This window comes from Spermophilus citellus, assembly GCF_964194105.1.
Source record: "Spermophilus citellus genome assembly, chromosome: 10".
Taxonomy (NCBI): domain Eukaryota; kingdom Metazoa; phylum Chordata; class Mammalia; order Rodentia; family Sciuridae; genus Spermophilus; species Spermophilus citellus.
The window spans coordinates 39085982-39102299 of record NC_138197.1 but is presented as its reverse complement, the minus strand read 5'-3'; positions in this window follow the sequence as shown (position 1 = coordinate 39102299).

Below are 16318 nucleotides of genomic sequence, written 5' to 3'. Positions count from 1 at the left end.
ATCATTTGGAAACAATCTCAAAAGTTTAAATTTGAACCTGATGTAGGATACCACACCTGTAATTCCAGTGACTTGGGAAGCTGAGGCAGGAGGGTTTAAACCAGAGGCCAGCCTCAGCAACTTAGTGAGGCCCTGTTTCAAAACAAAAAGTTTAAAAGGACTCGGGATGGATCTGGATGGGTTCAATTCACAGTACCATAAAAAAAAAAAAATTAAGCTGGGCACAGTGGTACGTGCCTGTATCCCAGCAGTTTAGGAGGCTGAGGCAGGAGGATCACAAGTTCAAAGCCAGCTTCAGCAAAAGCAAGACACTAAGCCACTCAGTGAGACCCTGTGTCTAACTAAAATACAAACTAGGGCTCCCCAGTTTGAGTGACCCTGAGTTCAATCCCCTCAAAAAAAGTTTAAAATGGAGATAATTTGTGAATATGAGGTTTAGGCCAAATGTCTTTGAGACCTTTGTAAAACATTCTAATAAGTACATTCATTCAAATAAAGAAATATAAATTATCCAGGTATGGTGGTAAATGTCTGTAATCCCAGAGAATAGGGAGGCTGAAGCAGGAGGATCACAGGTTCAGGACCAGCATGGGCAATTTAGTGAGGCCCTGTCTCAACATTAAAATGGGAGTGCATCTTGGCAGGTCACAAGCTGAATATAGGCACATTGGGAGGAACAAACTAGGAGGGCAGGAGGAGTCAGTGGCTTCCTCTTAACCATGAGACCCAGTGTAATTTCTTATTCAAGGGCAACTTTCCATTTCTCTCCATTCCAAAGTAGGAAATGGAAGAATTTGAAGTTTTTTGCTTTTTGTTTATTGTGCCAGGGATTAAACTCAGTGAACCAGTGATCCTCCTGCCTCAGCCTTCCTATCCGCTGGAATTACAGATGTGTGCCACTGTGCCCCGTGAATTTGAATTTTTATGTTAAACCTTCTAGGCCCTGTTCCAACAAGCAACCTGATCTATGATAGAAGCATTAAGAAATAAAAACAAACAAACAAAAAACCCACAAGATTTAGGCAGCTCAGTGGTAGCGCTTGCCTAACAGGTACAAGACTCTTGAATTCCATCCCCAGCACAGCGCTTGCACGCGCGCACACACACACACACACACACACACACACAAAGTTTAGTTAGCAGTACTGGTTCAAAAAGCTGCCCCAGAGCCAGGTGCTATGGCGCATGCCTCTAATCCTGGAAGCTAGGGAGGCTGAGGCAGCAGGATTGTAAATTCAAATCCAACCTCAGCAAAAGGAGGCTCTAAGGAACTCAGCAAGACCCTGTCTCTAAATAAAATATAAAACGGCTGGAGATGTGGCTCAGTGGTTAGGCACCCCTGGGTTCAATACCTGAACCAAAAAAAAAAAAAAAAAAGGGGGCTGGGGATGTAGCTCAAGGTAAAGCAGTCCTAGGTTCAATCCTCAGTACCAAATAAAGAAGAAGAAAAAGAGAGAGATATAAAATAATAACACAGATACACCTGAGGATGTTAGCCCATATTTTGTGAATTTCACGAGACTATAAGAACTCTAGTATATAGTGACACTCTTATGGTGGCTTTATGAGTTTAACTAAATAAATTTAGTTATTTTGGTTTGAGGTGATGGATGTGTTAATTATTCTGTTCTGATCATTACACATACAATGTCAATTAAAACTTTTTAAATATATTAAGCCAGGCACTATGGTGCAGACTCTGGAAACTGAGGCAGGTAGGTAGCAAGTTTGAAGCCAGCCTCAACAACTTTATGAGGCCTTAAGCAACTTAGCAAGAACCTGTCTCAAAATAAAAAATAAAAAGGGCTAGGGATGTAGCTCAGTGGTAAAGAGCCCCTAGGATCAATCCCTAGTACCAAAATTAAACAAATAAATAAATAATATGTATTAAAATGAAAAAAAGAGTATTATTCACTGAAGAAATGTCATTTTCATAAGAAGCTTATTAGAACTCAATGTTAAATTATCTCTTGGAATATTAAACCTGAAGGATTTTAAGATATCCATATTGTACAGAATTTCAACTATTGTCATAAATTCATGGAATTGCACAGGGGGATAAAGACATAGTGAACACTGAACTCTAGTCATTTTCATTTTTGCGGATTGGTCTCTGATCTGTTAATGTATACACATTTTTAAACACTGGTGTTCAAACACTGTTCTGTGTTCTTTCATCCACTTACACACTTCTCTATGTTGACACAGTCCTCACCTCTGTCATTTTTAATAGCTATGTAATAATCCCATTGTTTTCTTAGTCATTTCCCTGTTAGACACTTGGATTGCTTCCAGTTTTTTTCACTACTGTAACTAGAGTTGCCAAGACATCTGTGTATGTTTTCCCCTTAGGTTATTTCTTTGGGGGAGTCAGAAAAATGCCAAGTGAAGGAGAATGAACAGCTTCATAGTTTCTGTTGCATGTTGCTATGTTGCTCTCCAAAGACCCAATCTATGGTGCTATCAGCTTTGTAAGAATAGCCGCAGAAGGCTTTGAGACAACTGTTTTCTTACATTAATGTTTAGCCAGACAGGATGGTGCACACCTGTAATCCAAGAGACTGAGGCAGGAGAATTATAAATTCAAGGCCAGCCAGGGCAACTTAATAAGACCCTGTCTCAAAATAAGTAAAAAGGGTTAGGGATGTAGCTCAGGAGCAAAACACCACTGAGTTCAATTCCCAGTATTGCAAAAAAAGAAAAATAAAGTTAATGTTTAATTTGGTTTATTCCAGCTCCATGACTGTGTATTAAACACCTACCCTGTACCAGGCGCCATCCTAGTTTCTGAGGATAAAATCCAAATAAGATACAGTCCCAATTAGAGGAGGTAGAGAGGGAAGATGGGAGGGGAGGGGAGGGGAGGGGGGATAGTAGGGGATAGGAAAGGTAGCAGAATACAACAGTCACTAATATGCCATTATGTAATAATGTGAGTATGTAACAGATGTGATTCTGCAATCTGTATTTGGGGTAAAAATGGGAGTTCAAAACCCAATTGAGTCTAATGTATGAAAGACGATATATCATGAGCTCTGTAATGTTTTGAACAATCAATAAAAAAAAAGATACAGTCCCTGCACTTGGGGGGATGGCAATCGATTGGAATAGAAGGATACAGAATGAATCATCTTAATTTAATGTGGGAAGTGCCAGAAATGTGTGCAGGGACCAAGAAAGCTCAAAGAAAGTGCATGCCTACAAAACTAGGGAAGATTTGTGGAAGCACTGGTATTGAGCTGAACCGGGAGAGCTGACCAGAGTTATTTGGACAGACATTAGGAGGGAGGGGGTGATGGGCTGAGGGAAAAGAATGGACAGAGGCAAGGAAGAGTATGAGGACACTGCAGGTGGTTGAGTACTGCTGAGCATTAAGTAGGAAGCTGGGAATGTCTAGGGATGCAACTGAAGGGAGGCGGGGAACCAAGTCATGATGGCTCTCAAGTACTGTAAAGAAAGAGAAGCCATCAAAGGCATTTCATCTATGATCTCATGGGGTTGGGTTTGACTTTGCCAGCAGTTGTGTGAAGAATGGTTTTCGTAGGTACACAACTGAAAGCCAGGAGATGTATTGGAAGGCTACTGAAGTAAATGGGAGAGATGATCATGGATTTGGATAATGCTGGTAGATTAGATAACGTACAGAATATATTTTGGAAGCAAAATTGGCCAGTCATACCTACAGTTTCTGCTCAGACATGATACCTATTAAATCCACTTACATTCTATTGGTCACTCAGGTCACTTGGCCAGCTCAACATCAAAGGAGCAGAGAGGTATCCTCCTCCTGTAGGGAAAGGCAAGAGACAGAGAGACAGAGAGAAATGTATACCACTGGACTATTTCCAGAGTGCTTGCCTTGTGGAGAAGTTCATGTCCAACATGAACTGTGTCACCACCAACCATCTCGTGTGCCCTCTTCCTCTTCAGTTATTTCTTTGGAGGCTTGGGGGTGTGACTCAGTGGTAGAGTGCCAGTCTAGCATGCACAAGGTCCCAGTTTAATCCCCAGAATTTTTTTAATACCCAGAATTTAAGGGAAAAAAAGACTCAGTTATTTCTTTATAATTGCAGTCTTCATCTGGATGTAGTAAGGATCTCACTCTGGCTAATAATAAGCAAACTATTGCTAGGAGTCTGAGAAAACATTCCTAAGAGTCGGGGAAAGCCAAGGAGCTCTAGAGAATGCAGAACAGTATCTGCTTCGTGGTTTGGATAGCCTGTTTGGGTGCCACTGACCAATCACCGTTCCCTCTTGTCCATGTATCATCTTAAGAATCAAAGTTCTAGGAATGAGCACCAGGTTGATGAAGTTCAGGTCAAGTCCACATTCTCTGGATGTTCTAGGTAGGGAGAGGAAACGTGGAGTCACCATCAGTTTCCATGTGGAAGATGGTAACAGAACTCTCCCTTCCACCAATACTACAAATAGCCAAGGAAAAGGAAGTTCAAACTAGGAAATTATGGTGGAATGGTATATATTAGTGGTATATTTTCTCTGAACTGATGCTTAGAGAAAATATCCAGGACAAATAGTTTAACTTACTTTTACCCATGTGGGGTTTATTATAGTGCATGGCAGAAATTCTCCAGACTGATCATTTGATCGCTTTTTATTTTTAAAAAAAATGCTCTTTTATGACCATATTACTTATTGCTGGTGTGGCATATTGATTTGTTACATATTGATTGTTACTAATCTATTCTAGTTTACTGATCAGTTTAACTATTTTAAATTCAGTATAAGATGGTTGTGAAAATCACTGCTTTGCAAATTGACTTATTTATTTATTTATTTTAGTACTGAGGATTCAACCTAGGGGCACTTTACTACCAAGCTGCATCCCCATCACTTTTTCTTTTTTCCAAGACCAGGTCTTGGGCTGGGGATGTGGCTCAAGCAGTAGCGCGCTCGCCTGGCATGCGTGTGGCCCAGGTTCGATCCTCAGCACCACATACAAACAAAGATGTTGTGTCCGCCGAAAAACTAAAATAAATAAATAAATAAATATTAAAAAAAAAAAAAAAAACAAGACCAGGTCTTCTCAGTTCTTGATGAGTTACTGAGGCTGGCTTAGAACTTGTGATCCTTTTGCCTCAACTTGGGAGGCTGAATTGATGGGATTACAGGCATGCACCCCCATACTCAGCAGAATTATTTTTAAAGGAAAAATCTATCATCATTGCCTTTTGCTGGGGGGGGGGGTGTGGAATGAATATATATATATATATATATATATATATATATATATATATATATATATATATGTGTCTTTGATGATTTTACTTGCTCATTCTCTTGGGCAAATTTGATGCGGGGAAGCCTTCAATTGTTCCAGGCTTCCTAATGCAATCAAGGGAAAGCAGTTTATGTTTGTTCCACTTCCTCCTCCCCAGGTGTGCACACCTGCACAGAACACCTGGGATCCTGTGGGTGAAACATACATTATATCTTTAATAAATAATTGTTTGCCCCAAGGGTCCTATTGCAGCATATCTACTTTACCACAGGCCTTTTCCTTTGGTGCCAGGAAGACTGCAGCTGAGTCTACACCCCTCCAGTGGCCATAAAGATCCCCTTATCTCTTGGAACACTGGGAAACAATTACCTTTGTCTTTCCCTTTCCCAAGCTTAGTCATTATCTTGGAAGTTCTCAGACAACCTGTATTCTAACACCTGCTTGTTTTGTATCTACAGAGGCATAAGAAACCTTAAGCTCTCCCTCAACTTTAAGACTATATAAATAGTTTGACTTTTAGCTTGTCTCTTCTAGGCAAAAGAATGTTAGATGTTCGTTTTCTTTCTTAACTTTACTAAAAGCCTATGTTTGGGAAAAGAATTCAGTCAATTCACAATAGTGAAGTGAGGGGTATATCTTCTAAGGCTCTGAAAATTGGTCATGATTGTTCTAGTTACTTGATTTGTTTTATTTATTCATTTATTGATTGATTGATTTTTTTTTAAACAGTGTTGGAGCTCAAACCCAGGGCCTGATATTGGATTTTGTTAAGTGCTTTTTCTACATCTGGTCATATCTGGATAAGATTTTTCTTCTTTATCCTGTTGACGTGATAAGTTATAGTAAGTAATTTTTGCATGTTGAATAAACTCTGCCTATCTTGAAGAAATCACTTGGTGATGGTGTGTAATTCTTTCAATATATTTTGGATACAATTTATATATATATAAATTGTTGTTCTTAAAACCTTCCTTGCAATGACCTTCTTGTCCCAGCCCGGGGAGAGAGAGAGAGAGAGACATACACACAAAGTGTGTGTGTGAATGCCCCAGTTCTTCAGTTCACTAATATATTGTTGAGGATTTTTGCATCTATGTTGCTGAGAGATATTGGTTCATAGTTCTTTTTCTGTACATCTTTGACTTGTTTTGGTATTAGGGTAAGGATGGCTTCATAGAATGAGTTTATTCTGAAAAAAGATTGTAGGAAATTGGTATAATTTCTTCCTTAAATGGCTGGGTATGTAGCTCAGTGGCAGAGTGCACACTTAGCATGCATGAGGCCCTTGGTTTAGTTCCCAGCACCAAGAAAAATAATTTTTTGAAGTTTGATAAGTGCACTAATGAATCCATCTGGACTGGGTACTTTCTATTTTGGAAGATTATTAATTACTGATTCTATTTATTTAATAGATATAGCCCTAATCAGACAATCTATTGCTTCCTGTTTGAATTTTGATAAATTATATCTTTCAGGAAATTGGAATAGACATTTTCATAGTATGCTTTTCTTTAACTGTTCAGGATATCTATGGCTAGGCATGGTAGTGCACACCTATAAATACCAGCAACCCAAGAGACTGAAGCATTAGAATGCACAGTGGTTTGCATGTCTGTAATCCCAGCAACTCAGGTAGCAGGATTGTGAGTTCAAAGTTAGCCTCAGCAAAAAGCAAGGTGCTGGGGCTGGGGATGTGGCTCAAGCGGTAGCGCGCTCGCCTGGCATACGTGCGGCCCAGGTTCGATCCTCAGCACCACATACCAACAAAGATGTTGTGTCCGCTGAAAACTAAAAAATAAATATTAAAAAAAAATTCTCTGTCTCTCTCTTCTTAAAAAAAAAAAAAAAAGCAAGGTGCTTAGCAACTCAGTGAGACCCTGTCTCTAAATAAAATGCAAAATAGGGCTGGGGATGTGGCTCAGTGGTTGAGTGACCCTGAGTTCAATATCCAGTACCAAATAAATAAATAAGGCTGAGGATGTATCTCAGTGGTAAATCACCCCTGGGTTCAAACCCCAGTACAACAAAAAAGAAAATAAAAATGTCTAGGAAACCTATAATGGTGTGCTCTCTTTTGTATCTGATGTGTCCTATCTTTTCTTTTTTTTTCCTCAGTCTGGTACGGACTCATTGATTTTATTGATGTCTTTAAAGAACCACCTTTTAGTGTCATTGATTTTTCTCTATTGATTTCCTAATTTCAGTTTTGTTGATTTCTGCTCTAATTTTGGATTTAATTTACTCTTCTTTCTCTAGTTCTCTTAAGTTGAAAATTTAGATGTTGTTATTTTGTTTTGTTTTGCTTTGTTTTGTTTTGTACTAGGGATTGAACTCAGGGGCACTCGACCCCTGAGCCCTATCTCCAGCTCTCTTTTTTTTTTTTTTTTTTTTTTTTTTTTGAAACAGAGTCTCCCTAAATTGCCCAAGCTGGCTTCAAAGTTGCAATCCTCCTACCTCTGCCTCCAGAGTCACTGGAATTCAAGGATGCACTATTGCACTCAGCCCTTCTTTTCTATAATACCCATTTGATTCTATAAATTCCCTTTAAGCACTTTCTCTGAGATTTTGAAATTTGATTTGGGCTTAAAGAGAGTTGGATCACTCATTATTTTTCTCAGTTGCTGGAACTGAAATATGGAATGTGAGACCTGTGGGCAGCCATATTTGCTCATTGTGTGCCCCAAAGAGCAGAAAACATTTCTTTCTTTCTTTTTTATTTGATCTACTTAATTGTACATGACAGCAAAATGCATTTCAATTCATTGTACACAAATAGAGCATAACATTTCAATTTTCTGTTTGTACATGATGTGAAGTTGCACCATTCATGTAATCATATGCGTGCGTAGGGTGATGATGTCCATCTTCTTCCAACATCTTTCCTGCCCCATGCCCCCTCCCCTTCCCACCCTCCACTTTGCCCAATCCAAAGTCCTCCATTCCTCCCATGCCCACTCCCCCGCATTATGGATCAGCATCCACTAATCTGCCTTTAGTTTTTGGAATTGGCTTACTTTGCTTATCATGATATTCTCCAACTCCAATGCTGAGTAATATTCCATTATGTATATATACTACACTGTCTCTTTATTCATTCATCAATTGATGATCATCTAAGTTTCAGAAAACATTTCTGAATAGCTAGGTTCAAAAAAAAATGGCAAGGATCCAAGAGACAGTCTTAATTTTTATTTCTTTCCATTGTTCATCCATGAACTACATGAATGTTCTTATTTTTTAACTCCACTTTTATTCCTTAAATGATCTTGATTTGATTTCTGATCTTTGCAGCAGAGAATCCTATCCAACACTATAACATATAAGATCTGCTCTTTAACATTAAAATAATTAACATAGATTTTAGAGCTGTTTCTCTAAGTATGCTCTTAAGTGAAGTAACTTTTTTATCAGAATTTAGGGGTTCCTCTGACTTCTGTTTTCACTGTAAGTTTAACAGTGCTTTCTTTTCATGGAAAATATTGTTTACCTTTAATTTTCTAATAGCAAACGAAATACATACATTTTGCAACAAATTTCTATAATATAAAATGTAGAAATAAAGATTTTCCCTTTCCTTCTCTTTTCAGCCTCTACTGAGGTTTACAGTTCAGTTAGTTGTTGTTTTGTTTTGTTGTTTTGGCACTGGAGATTGAACCCAGGGGCACTCTAACATTAAGCCACATCCCTAGTGCTTTTATTCTTTATTTGGAGATAATGTCTGAGTTGCTTAGGGCCTTGCTAAATTGCCGAGGCTGGCCTTGAACTTGCAATCCTCCTGCCTCAGCCTCTAGAGTCACTGGGATTACAGGTGTGCTCCACCACACCCAGCTACCTATGTTCTTATATAAGGTCTATGATTATACAAATATATGTATTTCTTTTTTTTAGATGGGATCTTTTTACATTGCTCAGGCTTCCCTCAAACTCCTGGGCTCAAGCAATCTTCCTGTCAGTCACTTAAGTAGCTGACATTACAAGTGTGCATCACCACGCCCAACATAAATATGTTTATGTGTATGTCAAATATATGGCTGTGATTTTCTTTTATAAAATTAACATATTGTGGGCTGAGTGCTTGCCTAGCACGTGTGAGACAATGGATTCGAGCCTCGGTACCACATAAAAATAAAAATTAAAAATAAAGGTATTGTGTCCATCTACCACTTTAAAAATATAGTGTGTGTGTGTGTGTGTGTGTGTGTGTGTGTAACATAAACATTGTGGGTGAAGTGGGAGATGTTGCTCAAAACATACAGAATTTCAGTTAGATAGGGGTTGAGAGTGTAGCTCAATGGTACAGCACTTGCCTAGCACATATGAGGCCCTGAGTTTCATCCTCAGCAAAAAGAAAAATTTCTTTTTATTCAGAAGGAACAAGTTCAGAGCTACTGTATAACATGGTGACTATAGTTAACAATCAAGAATTATATACTTGAAAATTTCCAGGAGAACAATGTTCTCAACATGAAAATAATATATAAGCCTATGAAGAAATAGACATGTTAACTATCTTGGTTTGTATCTATACATTCTGCAATGTATAGCTACATTAAAACACCATGTTGTGTATTTCAAGTATATACCATTGATACTGTCAAAGAAAAAATCATTAATTTAATACACACATCCCCAAATCCTCAAACATTGTGTTAGTCTACTTTTGCCCTTTCTCTCTGCCCACTCTGGGCCTCTGGCAGCCTGACTCTTGAGGACTACCTCCCTCAGACTCCCAAGTCAAAAGCTCCTGACTTGGGTTCAACCTCTTAAAACACCAAAAAAGCTATCAGAGCACAATCAGGAGGAAGTCATAAACTCTTCCTCCGGTTCCTCCCTGCCTCAGCTCTGTCTTTTGCAATAGTTGTGTTCCTATCTGACTGTAAGTTCCCCTGGGTGGCTCTGCCTCCATGATTGCAGACTTCTCTGGGCTCCTGGTACCAAGTCCTCTCACTTGCACCTTTCGCCCTAAGAATGGTATAGTTTTTCATATTTTCTAGCCCCTAGGCACTTCACCATCTCTTGTTAGTTTGCTTAGAATTGTCCAACTTCTATAAGTAAATAAAAATCTGGTCATTTGAACCATCTAGGGTGAATTCTGTTTCCTACCAGAACTCTATATTATTAGGATATTTCTCCAGAGTAATACATGTAACTGTCACTCACTGCAGGGACAGGTCTTGATTCATTTATCTATTCCTTTATTGTTACACATTTGCCATATTTTAAATTGTTTTTTAATAGTACAATGAGCATTCTTGAGGGCAGATATATGTATGTGCATATATATACTCTTACAAGGATTTCCATAAGAGTGATTCCCAAAATTGAAATTACATGAACAAAAGGCATACCCATTTTTATCTTGATATTTATTTTCTTTCCCTACTGAATAGACATTCAACAATTTCCTCTCTCTGGGACACACAACAATAATGAACAATAAACAAACTATGGTTATAGCCAAATATGCATGTTTAGACCATTAATCCAAAAGAAATCATGGATATTTTAAAACCTAAAAATGAAGTAAGTCTTTATAAAGGAGTTTCAGAATTCTACAGCTATTCAGACAAGGTAATCCTTCAATCAGCTTTATTTCAAGGAAAGAGAACAATTGCTAAGTGTTTGAACTAATCTGACCAGAAAAGTTTCAGTAGTCTCTAAGTGTATTAGATCAAGCACATGATTAAGCATAAAATTCAAAGAACATTCTGAAGATAAGTTTCAGAGTATGTTCATATAATACACAGCTTCTATTTGGGACCCAGATATCAAGACATTTGCCATCATTTTTTTTCTTTTCCCCTCTCTCCCATCATATTCTCCATTTAGTTTACAAGTTTAATATCTCAAAAGCAGAAATAGGTTCCAAAGAAAAAGACAGACATGTTCACTGGGTATTTTATGTAGGAAGTCTCCCTCTGTAGGGAAATGGTTAAACTTCCGTACATTCATTCTATTGAATTATCTCATGCTGTTCTAAAATGTATTTCTCTGATTATTATTGAAGGTGATCACCTCTCATGTGTTTGATATTTTTGTCCTTCTATCTCCTCACATGTGAATTATCTGTTTATATCATTTTCCCATATTTCTGTTTGTTTATTTACTTACCACATGTAGAAGCTTTATCTTGATAAGTGTACTGATTCTTTATTATGTACATATCAAACGTTTAATTCTGTTCCCTTGCTTGTCCTTCAATTTTATCTATTATGTTGTATAGTCCTGACACCTTGTAATTAATTTATCAGCCTATATATGGCTTTTTGTTTTGTGTCTTTTAATAATAACAGACTCTTCTGTTTCTAATACTGCTATGAATATTTGTGAATGGTTAGTAGAGGTTTAACATCTCCTTCCAAATGGACAACCAATTGTCCTAATGTCTTCCCCAGAAACCCAGTGAATGTCTTCTGTCTTTCCTCAACTCTGGTCACGTCCTAACTCTATTCTTGGGATGGGGATTTCACCACTGAGCTACACCCCCAGCCATTTTTTAATTTTTATTTATTTATTTGCTTGTTTGTTTATTTATTTATTTATTTTGAGGCAGGATGTCACTAAATTGCCCAGGTTGGCCTCAGACTTATTATTGTCCTATCTCAGAATCCCAAGTGGTGGTTTATAGTCCTCCCGCCTGGCTGTACCCATCTCTCAAGCAGTCATAAGATAGGGTGACTAGATAGTGAATCAAGGCAGCAATTGGAGCTGAAGATGGGCTCTCTCCTCTTAACACAGTTGAATAAGGCTCAATGGATGAAGGGAAATATCCAAAATAAATTTGGGTAAATGTTCTTTATAGAAAACACAATAAATCAAAACCATGATAATCATTGTACAACTCTCTAAGTTATTCTTTCATTCTTTCTATTAACTTATTTGTCTATTCCTACATCACTCTTCCACAGTTTGAATTACCAGAGCCAGTAATATGCTTTATAACATCCTGTCATATCAGATAGCAAGGAAACTAACAGCAACAACTGGAGTTGTGCCAGAGAACTCAGGAGGCAGTTCTGGCCATGATGGAACAATCTGAGTTTGAGTAGGGCTAACAATCACAGTAGATTAAAACCCATCAAATATATTAGAATCTATGTATTCACAATGGTCTAAAAACAAATATACAACTAATTGGTTACCTTTGAAGGATGGAAGGAAACTAATTAATATCCTGAAAAGTAAGCCAGGCATGGTGGCACAGGCCGGTAATCCCAGCAGCTCAGGAGGCTAAGACAGGAGAATTACAAGTTCAAAGCCAGTATCAGCAATTTAGTGATGCCCTAAGCAACTTTGTGACATCCTATCTCTAAATAAAATTTTTTTAAAATCCTGAAAAGTAGCAAATAATGGAATATAATGAGCATTCATTCTGACTCTTCTATATGAACTCTACTACTGAGTACAAGGAAGCACCATATATGTCATGATATGGTTGACAACTCTGTGAATGTCCCCAAAACCACTGAATTGTACCCTTTAAGTAGATTAAATACATGATAGGTGAATTATATCTCAGTTCAATGTTGTTTTTTTTTTAAGTCAAGTGAGCCAGGTACAATGGCACACACCTGTAATCCCAGCTACTTTGAAGACTGAGGCTGGAGGATTGCAAATTGGAGGTCAACCTGAGCGATTTAGTAAGATCTTGTCTCAAAAAAAAAAAAAGGCTGGGATGTAGTTCAGTGGTAGAATGCACTTGATTTAGTACCCAGTACTACTACTATTATTAATAATAATAATAATAAAGCAAGAAAGTGGTTACTCTTTGGAGGTGGAAGAGGGTTGAGATCAGGTGAGACAAAAAGAAGATTTGATAAGTTTCTATTTCTTGACCTTGTTAAGGTTACAAAAAGTTCTCTATATAATAATTTGTTTCATACAGTTTTATGAATATGCTTTTTTTTTAGTAAAAAAGTAAGCACACCTGTAATTTCAGTGATTCAGGAAGCTGAGGCAGAAGGATCGCAAAGTTTAAAGCCAGCCTCATCAACTTAACAAGGCCCTCCACAACTTAGCAAAATCCTCTCTAAAAATGATATATAAAAAGGGTTGAAGATGTGGCTCAGTGGTTAAATCCCCAATACAAAGAAAAAAGCCTTCATTGCAACATCTATGCTGGTTTTGACCAGATACCTGGCAGCCAGATTGGCACACTCATTCTCCAAGGGAATTTCCTGCATCTCCAGGAAGCACGCAGGGGTCACCCCACAATTCTTTCTTCCTTGGCCTACCACATCCTTTGGCAACCATGAAAAGTGCCTATCCACCAAAATGTTCACCTCCATTTCCTCCTCTGTGTAATATTTCATTCTACACTCCCATATCCTGAAATAGTGGATCTCTTCTGGGATGATTCAGAATCATTTTTTAAGAATCTTTTCAAAATTAATTTTGAGACTGGGTGCAATGGTGCACACCTAGCTACTTGGGAGGCTGAAGTGGGAGGATCCTATGTTGGAGGGCAGTCTGGGCAACTTAACGAGATTCTGTCTCAAAATAAAATGTAAATAAACAGGACTGTGAATGTAGCACCTAGCTACCATGCAATAGGCCCTTGGGTACCAACCCCAACACTGAAAAAAAAAAAATTAGTTGAGACGTGAAGAGAGCGCCTACAGGGCTGAGGATGTGGCTCAAGCGGTAGCGCACAAAGAACTCAAAAAACTTAATACCAAAAAAACAAATAACCCAATCAGTAAATGGGGAAAGGAACTGAACAGGAACTTCACAGAAGAAATACAATTGGCCAATAAATATATGAAAAAAATGTTCAACATCTCTAGCAAATAGAAAAATGCAAATAAAAACTACACTTAAATTCCATCTCACTCCAGTCAGAATAGCAATTATTAAGAATACAAGTAACAATAAATGTTGGCAGGGATATGAGGAAAAGATAAGCTCATACATTGCTGGTGGGACTGCAAATTGGTGTAGCCATTATGGAAAGCAGTATGGAGATTCCTCAGAAAACTTGGAATGGAACCACCATTTGACCCAGTTATCCCACTCCTCGGTATATAGTCAAAGGACTTAAAATCATCATACTATAGTGATGCGGCCACATCAATGTTTACAGTGGCTTGATTCACAATAGCCAAGCTATGGAACTAACCTAGATGAAGGGATAAAGAAAATGTGATGCACATATACAATGGAATATTACTCAGCCATAAAGAATCAAAGTATGGGGCTAGAGTTGTGGCTCAGTGGTAGAATGCTCATCTAGCATGTATGAGGCACTGGGTTCAATTCTCAGCACCACATATAAATAAATTAATTAAACAAATAAAGGTCCATCGACAACTAAAAAAATATTAAAAAAAAAAAAAAAGAATCAGGGGGCTGGGGATGTGGCACGCTTGCCTGGCATGCGTGGGGCCCGGGTTCGATCCTCAACACCACATACAAACAAAGATGTTGTGTCCGCCAAAAACTAAAAAATAAATATTAAAATTCTCTCTCTCTCTCTCTTTAAAAAAAAAAAAAAAGAATCAAAGTATAGTATTTGCCAGTAAATGGATGAATCTGGAGACTGTCATGCCATGTGAAATAAGCCAATCCCAAAAAACCAAAGGCCAAATGTTCTCTCTGATATGTGAATGCTGACTCACAGTAAACAACAGGTAGAGAGGAGTGGAGATTCACCAGATTGGATGGAGGCGGGTAGGGTTGGGAAAGACAGTAGAATGAATCGGACATAACTTTCCTATATTCATATCGGAATATACAAACAATGAAAATCCTCATCATGTATGGTTGTATAACTTTCCAAAATGGGAAGTTATACTCCACGTAGGTATAATGTGTCAAAATGCATTCTAATGTGATGTATAACTAAAAAGAACAAATAAAAAAAATTTTTTTAAACCCCAAAATTAGGAGCTGGGGTTGTGGCCCAGAGGTAGAGTGCTTGCCTAGCATGTCTGAGACATTGGGTTGAATCCTCAACACAACATCAATATAAAACAAAGATATTTTGTCCACCTAAAACTAAAAAATAAATATTAAAAAAAATTAATTTCGAATTGTTGCTCATTCTTAGTCTAGGAAATTGCTGTTGATTAAGTGATATCATATAAATGGAAAATTTTTACTAAAATGTAATATTATTCCTCAAATGGATTATATTATTATTCTATAAATATGAAAAATTGGGCTGGGGATGTGGCTCAAGCGGTAGCGCGCTCGCCTGGCATGCGTGCGGCCCGGGTTCGATCCTCAGCACCACATACCAACAAAGATGTTGTGTCCGCCGAGAACTAAAAAATAAATATTAAAAAAAATTCTCTCTCTCTCTCTCTCTCTCTCTCTCTCTCTCTCTCTCCTCTCTCACTCTCTCTTTAAAAAAAAAAATAAAATAAATAAATAAATAAATATGAAAAATTTGTAGAATAATTCTTACAGGAGAATTATTGTTTGATGATGGTGCTTTATTAAGTTGATAACAAAAATTTTTTTAATTGTTGGTTCACTGATGCTTGTGAAGATCCCAGAATAGTGCCTGGCATGTATTAGGAACTCAGAAAACATTTAAAAATTAATGTGAATGAAATAAGTTAGTCACAATTTTAATTAAGACTTCTTATATTCTAAGATAAATTCTAATTGGTCATGATGAATACTTCAGAACAGATTAACTTTGAGTAATTGAACCTTCCATATGAGATTGGGCCTGTTTTTCTGTTGTTTGGTTGTTTTTTTCCTTGTGCTATTTTATTGTCTGTGTGTCATTGGTTTTAGAATTAAAACAGGCCAATAAAATGAATCACGCGGCTTTCCGTTTTATTTTGTGCTCTGGAAAAGATTAAATAGGATGAGAACTATCTATTCTTGACTACTATGGGCACTGATTGTAAACACCTGGGCCATGTGCCTTTTGGGTGGGTATTTCTTTAATAATCATTTCAATTTCTTTTGTGGCTATTGGTCTAGACGTCTTCTACTTCTTGTGGATTAAATTTTTAAAATTTAAAGCCAGGTGTGACCATGAACATCTGTAAGCACTGCAACTTGGCAGGCTAAGGCAGGAGGATCACAAGTTCAAGATCAGCCTGGGCAACTTAGTGAAACCCT